Below are 10,425 nucleotides of genomic sequence, written 5' to 3'. Positions count from 1 at the left end.
GCCATGGGCCAGGGAACTTCCAGAAACTTAGAGAGAGGCTTGGAATAGAACTGTCCCTCACAACCCCAAGAACCCAAGCTCTGGCCTCCAGAACTGTGAGACAATAAACTTCTTCTCCTTTTTTTTTTTTTTTTTTTTTTTTAAAGATTTTATGTGTTTGACAGGGAGAGTGAGAGAGGGAATACTCCCAGGGGGAGTGGGAGAGGGGGAAGCAGGCTTCCTGCTGAGCAGGGAGCCTGACGCGGGCCTCAATCCCGGGATGCTGGAATCATGAACTGAGCAGCAGGCAGACGATTAACGACTGAGCCACTCAGGAGCCCTGAGACAATAAACTTTTCTTGTCACTGCATAGTGACAGCAGCTCAAGCCAATGCTCCCATGCCTGGTGTAGGGGAGGGGGTGGGAATCCATGATGCCTTTGATGGGGTGTCCCCTGCCCTCCCACCAGCTGAGGCAAGGGACAGTCTCCTGGCACAGACTTCCTAACCCACTGGCTCCGGACTGCAGCAACGGAGCTGACTTCTTTGTGTAAAATAAACAAAACACTGAGGGAAAGATTAAAGTCATTAAGAACCAGTTTCCCGAGAGGAGTGTAGCTGTTCTTCCTGTGAAAGCCGGGCCCTTCTCAGACTCAGCCTGGGCACGATGTCCCCTCCTTGGGCACCTGCTCACTGGCGGTGAGTGCAGCCCACCGCACAGCCCCTTGCGTGACTGGCCCCTGGTAGGAGCGCAGACCCACTCTGTGGAGGCTTGGAGCTTGTACCAGCCACAAAGGAGATGGGTGACCCCACACCTCGCTGACACCCACTGCTGTGTAAGTGGGCTTCCTGCTTGGGCGTCGACCCCCGATGCCCTGCCTGGCCCTGCAGAAGCCCACAGAAAGGTCCCATTGCACACATGGGGCCTCATCCCCAAGCCCACCAGGAGGGGGCACTCTTGCCTGGAAGTGTGTGTGGCTGGGGAGCTCCTGGGGGCAGCACTGGGGTCTCTTTTTTTGTTCCTGGCACAGAGCAGGCACCACCCCACTGGTTATGGGTGGGGGCAAGTAATGACACTGGATCTTTTCCCAGTAGGGACTTTAGCGGCTATGGGGATGGTGGGTGGGCAGGATCCAGGATATAAGCAAGACAGAATGTCCGGACTCTTCCCTTGTCATATAAGTTGGATTGCGTTCCCCCAAAAAGGATGTGTTTCAGTCCAAACCTTGGTACCTGTGAATGCGACCTTATTTGTGAATGGGATCTTTGCTGATGTAATCAAGGTGAAGTCATTAGGATGAGCTCTAACCCCACAAGGCAGAGTGAGGGGTGCCAGGGTGGCTCAGTCGGTTAAGCATCCAACTCTTGATTTTGGCTCAGGTCATGATCTCAGGGTCATGGGATCGAGTCCTGAGTCAGGCTCCTCGCACTCAGAGACTCCACCTTCGGCCCCTCCTCCCTCTAAAATCAATAAGTAAAATCTTAAAAAAAAAAAAAAAAGAGGAGGGCACCTGTGGGAGGCAGGTGCAGCTCTGGGTATGGGGGTGGAGGGTCGGGATCTGATGTATCCATGATTTGGCAACTCGGGGGTCCTGGGCAGATGAGCTTGGTTTCTCTGGGCCTCTCTGGCTGGGTCTGCCTGGTAAAACCCGATGAGGTCCAGTTAGTTCTTCCTCCCAGGGGAGGAGCGTCATCTTATGCATAAGAGGTCTGGACTCTGTCCCAGCTCCTGGAAGGTAGCCTCCACGCCTGGAGAATTTCCCAAGTAATAGAAGGATGTTTGCTATTTGTGGACCCCTCACACCTGATAGTGCATGCTAATAAGGTGACTCTGGTAGACCCCCAGAGAGTTTAAGTCAAGGGAATGACTCAGGGTGGAAGCTGGCCACAGGGGAAATAACAACCCCATGAATAGGACATTAGGCCATTCAGCCACATGATATCAGCCTGACCTCTGGGATGAGAAGGGCCTGGAGATGCGGTTCGGCCACATGGCTAGGGATTCAATCATGCCTACAGAATGAAAACCCAATGGAAACTGTGGACACTGAAGCTCAAATGAGCTTCCCCGGTTGGCAATAGGCTCACTAGGTATTGTCAGACATCACAACTGTGAGGGGGAAATATTGTCCAGGACTCCGTGGGGAGAGGACCACAGGAGTTCTGCGTTTGGGCTCCTGGCAGACTTAGTCCTGTGCAAAAGCCAAAGCCTTCCTTCGGCTGGTTCTAATTTGTATTCTTCTGTTCTGACAAAACTGCAATAGTAAAAATAGTGCTTTCCCGAGTTCTGTGAGTAGTTCTCGTGAATTATTGAACCCGAACGTGGTTTTGGGAAATCCCTGAATTTGGCCTTGAGGTCTTAGCCTTGCCTTCTGCTAACTCTGGGTTCAACCCAACGCCAGCAGGGGGCAGTGAGGAGAGAGTGGGGCTACCTTAGAGGTAAGAGATCAGTACTTACGGCCCAAATAAGGGCAGCAACCAAGACATCTCATTATTAGTCCGTCCCTTCCTCTGCTTTTCGGAATTGAAGAAAGAGCCCCTCCTTTCTACTTCAGCAGCAGTTTAATAAAAATGTAAGCACAGGTCCCCGATGGTGAGAACCATGTCCCCATCACTACCACTGTGTCCTGGTGCTACTTTCATTCTCCTTTTAAGATAGTTAAGGGAGGGGATGCCTGGGTGGCTCAGTGGGTTAAGCCTCTGCCTTCAGCTCAGGTCATGATCTCAGGGTCCTGGGATCAAGTCCCACATCGGGCTCTCTGCTCAGTGGGGAGCCTGTTTCCCCTCTGTCTCTGCCTGCCTCTCTGCTTACTTGTGATCTCTCTGTCAAATAAATAAATAAAAATCTTAAAAAAAAAAGATAGTTAAGGAAGGAGTATTTCTAAACTCAAAGTGTAATTTTTGATCTGAAGATGCTCCCACAGTAGAATAAATTGTCACAAAGCAAAGAGCAGTTGTAGTTAATGAACCCCATACAATGATCCGTCCCTGCCGTGGATCTGCCTTTTTAATGTCATCATTGTTTCCTGGGGGGGAGAACATTTTGTTTTCTCTTTTCTGCATGGTCTGGACTCTAGATAGAGATATGTGGACAAACCCCTCTCTGCATTTGAACCACCTCGGGGCTCTCATAATCCTGTGGTCATTCGAATAACACAGGAGACTAATTGTGCCCCCAAATCACCACATTGGAAAATTAATTTCTCTCATTGTCTAAAAACAATTTTCCAAGTGTTTCCTTGTCAGTTTGGAGCAGGCTTAAGTCCTCAATTGGTTTCCTTTCATCTTGATTTGTCTGATGGATTCTTCTGAGGGTTCCACTTTGAAAACGTAATTGACCGTATACAAAACAAAGCTGTTGATGGCTTTGGGAGAGTGTGTATATATAAAATATTTGATGGGCTAATTTTACCACATTTTAATTACAACGCTGGATGGTATTATAAATTTGTGTTCAATTAGGCTCAAGCCATCAACTGCAGAATACATTATAAATTTTGTTAGATGAGCCCAACTGATGTTATGAGCTCCACTATAATAGCAAGCAAAGATACTGTTGTTAGATGAATTTAACCACTTAAGTTCCATCCAAACTTGTATTTGTAGCCATAAGATTGGCTAAGGAAGGGCGTAGATAGCAGCCTTATAATGAACATCAGTGTGGACATAAAATCAAGGCATAAAACATTTTGCAAAACCCACAGTAGATCCGTAATGTTTTCTGCTTCTGACTCTATGAACCACAGAAAGAGAGTGGTCATTCAAGCTCAGTCCCCTCTGAAGGAAAGAGGAGGCCCAGAAAGTTTTGAGTCGATTTCTGTTAAATCAAACCCACCTAGCTGCAGCAGGTCCTTCAATTGGGGCACACTGGTTAAATATTCTAGTTAGAAGTAAAAGGGGGATTAAGAAGTGGGGTGGATAGTACTCTGGTTTATCAATCTCTTCTTGGCCTTTCCTTTCCAGCTCAAGGCAGCTGCACCCTGACAGTGAGTCCAGATCTGGCCAGTGATATACAAGGAGTGGTCTGCATCATTTTTGAAAAGCAGACATGACCCTGAAAAGCAATTGAGACACTGAAAAGCAGACATGACCCTCCAGTCTCTCTCTTTCCCGGGCTGGATGATTGAGAAGTTCCACCAGCCTGGATCCCTGAGTGACCGCATGGAGAAAATATGTGTGGTCCCTCCCTTGGCCCTGCCCCGATCAAGGTGCCGGATAAATACTGGGAAACTAGAAAGAAATCTGTGTTAAGTCATTGAGATGTTGCACAAAGATGAGATGCACAAAGCCTTTCCCATATTAACTAATACAAGAACTTCAACATAACTGAAATATGGTAAAACTCAAAGACAAGTCCAGTTTGGACCATCACTTTATTGTGATCAAAACTCTCTCGGGAGAGTTTTGATGAAGGCACTGTAGCATCTAGGAAAGCTTTGGGTTATGATTTTGGCTCTTAATGGTCAATGCACAAATCTGTCTCAAATGGTTCCTTGATAACCTCTGTTGTCCTGGGCCATAGTTTTGACCTGAACTTCTCAGGTCCTAGGTTTTGGGTTTTGTTTTTAAGATTTAATTAATTTATTTATTTGAGAGAGAGAGGGAGCAAGAGCAGGGGAGGGGCAGACGGACAAGTGGACTCCTCACTGAGTGTGCAGCCTGATGCAGGGCTCCACACGGGACCCAATCTCAGGACCTTGAGATCATGACCTGAGCCAAAGTCAGACACTTAACTGACGGAGCCACCTAGGTGCCCCTTGAGTCCTACGTTTATAAAATAAGGTTAGACTTCACTCATTCATTCATCCATATGTTCTGAACATCAGGATGGGTTTCGGCCCAGGTTAGGGGCTCCAGGGGGAGCCCCTTTACCATATTATAAGGGCTGATAGTTACTGGGAGCTCGTCATGGGGCAGACGTGATGCTGAATGCTTTACAGGCATTATGAAACTTCATGCTCACCCTCCTACATGGGGCAGGTGCCCTCCTCACCCCCACTCCCCAATAGAGGGAATGGTAACTAACCAAGAGGAGGAGGGAACTTGCCCAGAGAGTCCCCACAGGAAGTGACAGAGCCAGGATTTACCCCTAGCCCTCGGATTCAAGAGCCTATGCCTCAGCCTGGTCTGTCCAGTGGCAGGAGGTGAAGGCCCCTCCTGCTAGTCCCTTTTCTGAAACATCCATTATATACCTTCAAAGGCTCCTTGCTGCTCTGAGGCTCCTGGCTTACACCCCTACCCTGGCTTCAAGGCCAACTCTGGTAATCAGGCCCCTGTGGCTTTAGGCCTGTCACCATAACCCCTGTCACTCTGTCCCATCTGTGTGACCCTTGGGTCTACCTAAGGAATCTTCCCTTCTCCAAGACACAACCCCAAGCCTGCATCTCCCAAGAAGTCCTCCTACAAGAAGTCCTCCTACTCCCTGACCACTTAAGCATCTGTTCCTCATGTAGCATGATCACGGTTTACTCCTGGTTGGCCGACCCCCTGGCCCAGGGTCCGTCATGCTGGTCTCCCTTGCCCGGCGCACCGCCTGGCACCCAGTGGGGTTCAGGGCTCATTGGTTTGGTCATATCCAAATGCACCTGGTGGGGGCGAGAGCAATCCTGGCAGATCTGGAATAGCAGTCAGCTCCACACCGGGGCTGCCACAACCTCAGGTATGACAGCCCTGACTCTGAGAAGTGACATCTATATACATTCGTAATCCTGGACTCAGCAGCTCCCGGGAGGCCTTTCCCCCATTAACAGAGAGTAATGGTTTCCGGCAGGTGATTTGGCTTCATTTAATCCCAAATAGCAACCATTAGCACTCGTCCTTCGTGGTTAAAGGGGACACAACTAAAGGAAGAGTTCAAAAAGAGCCAATTTTCCCATCTGATCTCAGCCCAGTTCCTGGATCTCTCTAGCCACGTCTGTCTCAACAAAGCCACCGCCTCCCAGGTCCACCCAAGCTACTGGTGATAGCATCGGTCATTTCAAACAGATCCCCAGGTGGCTGGGGTGAGGCCCATATTCTAGAACTGAAGTCCAAGACCTCCAACACGAAGGTAGTGGTATTTTCTGGGGTTTATGAAGCTGGAATGCTCTTCCTAAAGGTGACCATCTCTCCCCAGGGTAGCTGGTCTCAGGTCCTGGTGTGCTTTTGAATTATAGACTCTCTGGGGCAGGGATAGGGCAGCAGTATGTTTTTAAAGCTCCCCGGTAAGTCCAGTGTGTGGCCAGGGTAAGAACAACTCTGCCAAGGGGCACTGGGCGGAGGCAAGAAGCAGTAGGGGGTTGGGCTGACCCTTTGGAAGAGGCTCGTGCTGCCTTCTCCCTGCTTCAGCATCTAGACATCAAAGATGCTGCTATTAGAGGAAGGGAACAGAATATTCTGAAGTTACAGCAGATGTCCAGAAGAGGCATTATATTGCTGAGGTGTCCCTCTATGATGTCTATTAATTGAGGGGTGTACAAATCAGTTGCAGGTGATGGAGCCTGTTTCTTTTTCACCATGACCCTCCCCCCAGAACTTCAGCCTGCCTTATTTTCAAGTGCCTTATTTCCAGCTTCAGTGTGACGCAGACTAAAGTAGGGACACCTGGCTTTTGATCCTTCCCTGCCAGCCCTGTGCCAACAGGAATGACTCATTGTCTCTGAGACTCAGTAACCTCATCTGTGAAATGGGAATTATATCTCCCTTTCCAGGCTCAGGCAGGCCCCCCAGGGTGACCCTAATAACGAAAGTGCCAGTTAACTGCACGGGGAGCCTCTTTCACTCACTGGGTCACCGGACAAACATTTGCTGAGCCCCTGGTGGCTGACCGGGCAGCATGCTGGTTGCTGGGCATGGAGGCTCGCCGATACGCGGCTGAGAATCCATCAATCGGACTCCTGTAAGGCCACGGGGTCCACTCTGTCTCCACATGAAGTGTTTGTAGGTCAGCTGGGGGAAGACAGTCCAGAGGCAGGCCAGGAAGTGGGTATTGAACCTCACGGATCCCCTACATTATAAGAGGGGCCCAGTGGAGGCTGGTTCTCTAGAGTTTAAAATTAAGCTTTGTCAGAATTTTAGCTGTTAGGATGCCTGCCTCCCCCTCTTTCCCTCCTCCTTTCCATGTTTCTTTTTTTCTTTACGATTTTTATTTATTTATTTGACAGATCACAAGGAGGCAGAGAGGCAGGCAGAGAGAGGAGGAAGCAGGCTCCCCGCTGAGCAGAGAGCCCAATGCGGGGCTCCATCCCAGGACCCTGGGATCATGACCTGAGCCGAAGGCAGAGGCTTTAACCACTGAGCCAGCCAGGCACCCCTCCATGTTTCTTTTTTCTTTTTTCTTTTGAAGGTACAGGGACCATTTTCCTGTTATCAGCATTATTTCTTATCCACTATTTTCTTCCCCACAATAAAACCCTCCTTGGCGTCTCCATTTATGAGGATAGCTGGGGTTATTTGCATTCTGACAGCTTAAATCACGCGTTTTAAGACCGGTCATGAGCAAAGCAGTAAATCTCTGACTTAGCTTCAGCCCAAACAGACAATAAAAAAAGATCTCCCATCAAAGCAATAAACATCGGCAGCGCTGGTGACTTGTTAGGGTTCAGGATTCATAATTGTGACGGACAAGTATTTTAATAAAAGGAGAAAGGGCAGTGGGAAACCAGAACGTTTGTTTTTCTTCCTTTTTTCCCCCACTCCTTTCTCTTTATTTAGGCCTCTTCGGTGTGATTTCAGATGATAAGTTTGGAGGGTGTGAGAGATCTGAGGACTTCTGGTTTTGACTAGGACATATGGTCAGAGATGTGCTTGTATGGGCAATGGTAGAAGGAGAAGTAACACCAGAGTGAGGAATCACTGGGTGAGTCACAGCCACGTCAAAGAAACTCCCAGTCCGTTTCCTTACTAATATCCCACCTTGTCTGGGGCCAAATTCTCCTCTATTTCCAGAGCTCTGTGGCAATCCATGATCAGTTATGGTTATCTCCATGGTGCTGCTCTTTGCGCTAGAGGACGCCTGGCATGTGTGGATATAGACACTGTAACAGCTACTCCCAGCTGCATAACAAGTCACCCCAAATCTCAGCAACATAGGACATTAAACATTTATCAGCTCACACAATGTCTGCAAGTCAGGAATGGGAGCGTGCCTTAGCTCGGCTCACTGACAAGGTTCAGTCAGGATGTCTTTTGGTGCTGTTGTCATCTGATGGCTTGACTGGGACTGGAAAACCTGCTCTCGGGAGGCTCACCCACATGGCTTAAGTGTGGGTTAAGTTAAGTGTGGGCTGTGGGTGGCACGTGGACTTGCCACGAGGCAGCTTGAGGATCCTCACAACATGGCGGCCGGTTTCCTCCGGTGGGGAGTGATTCAAGGAAGAACAAGACAGAAGGCCCCAGGCCTTACATGATCTAGGGTCTGAAGTTATGCTGTCATTTCCACAATATCCCACTGGCTACACAGGTCAGCTATATTCAGTGTGGGAGAGGACCATGCCAGGATGTGAGGACCATGGGGGCCACCTTGGATTCGAGCACAGCAGATACAGCTCCCTATGAAAGGAAATGCTTCGAAAAGCATCATGCGCAAGCCACAATAAGGCCCATCCCCATGTTTTCTGGAACTTTTTTATCAAGAAGGGAGGAGAAGAGCGTGGCAAATAGGTTGTAGCTTGCGTGCTTTTGCGTATCAGTTGGTGGGGCTATCTGGAGCATTGGGGCTCAGCAGGATAGCATGGTGATTGATTAGTGAGGCCTACCACAGACACAGAAATGGGGACTGGGGACACGGATACACCCTTATTACTCTGACTTATCATAGCAGGCTCTCCAGGGGACATAATATGAATGATCAGACATAGTAAAAAAGCAAGCAGCAAGCCCTAATTATGATATCAGGTAGAGTCACAAGACCCTATCACCAGACAAGTGTGGAGGTGACTATCCTCTTCAGTGGATGAACCTTCCCCACCAAAAGTGTTCTGGTCCCAGAATCACATGATCAAATCACAGTCCCCTAAAACCCAGAACCAGAAACCTCCCCAGAGGCCATCAAGTCAAGTGTAATTCAAACACTTTTTGCTTCAGACCCCCTTAAAAGAAAAAATCCCCACCAGGACCATATCTTACCAAACGGGTAAAGGCAGAATTGTTCTGGTGGAAGTGAGGTGGGGAGCTTGGAACCTGCCCATTCTGATTTCCCGTGGGACATCCCAGGGAACTCTGATGTGCCTCTGTTAGGGTTCCATGACACATGGTTTGAAAACCACTGTTTTACTCCATTTTTACTATTTTAGAGCTGAAAAAAAAAACCGAGTCCAAGAGAGAAGCAGGGATTCCCAAGAACATGTTGGAGAGGGGCTCCTGGCTTAATTTTTGCAGCATTGGGTCTCTAGATGGTTGCTGCATTACAGAGGTGGAGGAAGGACCCTTCCCCTCGCCCACCCCATCGGGGCCAGTCCGGGGCTGGCGGCTCCCCGCCCTGTTAGCGAGACTGATAGACAGGTGGGCTGTGATGGGGATCCCTGCACCAGGGCCGACGGCAAAGGTGACTTCTCTTCCATCCGCTTCTATTCGCAACAGCTTGACACCGGTGCACGTGCACGTGCGTTTATGTCAAGCGCGTCCAAACCCGCAAGACGGAGTGCCGCCGGGGATTTTCAAAGCCGAAGGAGACAGCGCTCTAAGTATGTTGTTACCTTCCCCTGCCTCACGGAATGAAAGCAGCAGGCTGGAGCTTCTGTGCAGCTTCCACCAAGGGCTAATTTAGTTGTGATTTGTGGCAAACATTTATGGTTTAATAAAGTGACTTTCCGGTTGTCTCTGTTTATCACAGCTCAAGTGAGGAGGTTCACCAGGGAAGTATCTGGGGCTGATAATTATTAAAATAAAAACACTTTTGTGAGCCATTTTGTCAAGCTCCTTCAAAGTGACTCAACCTCCCCAAGCCCAAATGTGATAAAAGGGAGAGAAAGTGCAGGAAGGGAGAGGCTGTGCGGAGGGGGTGTTGTCTGGAAGGGTCTCCGTGGGGCAGACAAGCCTTCTTGGGGTGACTAAGGGAACCATCCCATGTCACATCTCCTTAGACCACAGAACTGGCATGACCCTCGTGATCATGCTATTTGCAAGCATAGGGTAATGACATTGTTTCACGCTTTTTTTTTTTTTTTTTTTTTTTTTTTTTAGGTGGGCTCTAGGAGTCCACAAGCGCCCTGACCTCTGTAGGTTTTGGGGTATAGTCTCTATTACAATAAATGGGGACCCAGAACTCTATGGAAATCAGAAATTAACTTCCTTTTTCCTTCCTCCCGCCCCTCCTCTTTTTTTTTTTTTTTTTTTTTAAAGATTTTGTTTATTTCTTTGAGAGAGGGAGAGTGTGAGAGAGAGCACCAGCAGAGGGGCAGGAGCAGGGAGGGGCAGAAGCCGAGGGAGAAGCTGAGCAGGGAGCCCTACCAGGGGCACCTAACCAAAA

This window comes from Mustela erminea, chromosome 20 (assembly GCF_009829155.1).
Source record: "Mustela erminea isolate mMusErm1 chromosome 20, mMusErm1.Pri, whole genome shotgun sequence".
NCBI classification, from domain to species: Eukaryota; Metazoa; Chordata; class Mammalia; order Carnivora; family Mustelidae; genus Mustela; species Mustela erminea.
The sequence above is the reverse complement of the archived record's forward strand: the minus strand, read 5'-3'. Positions refer to the sequence as shown.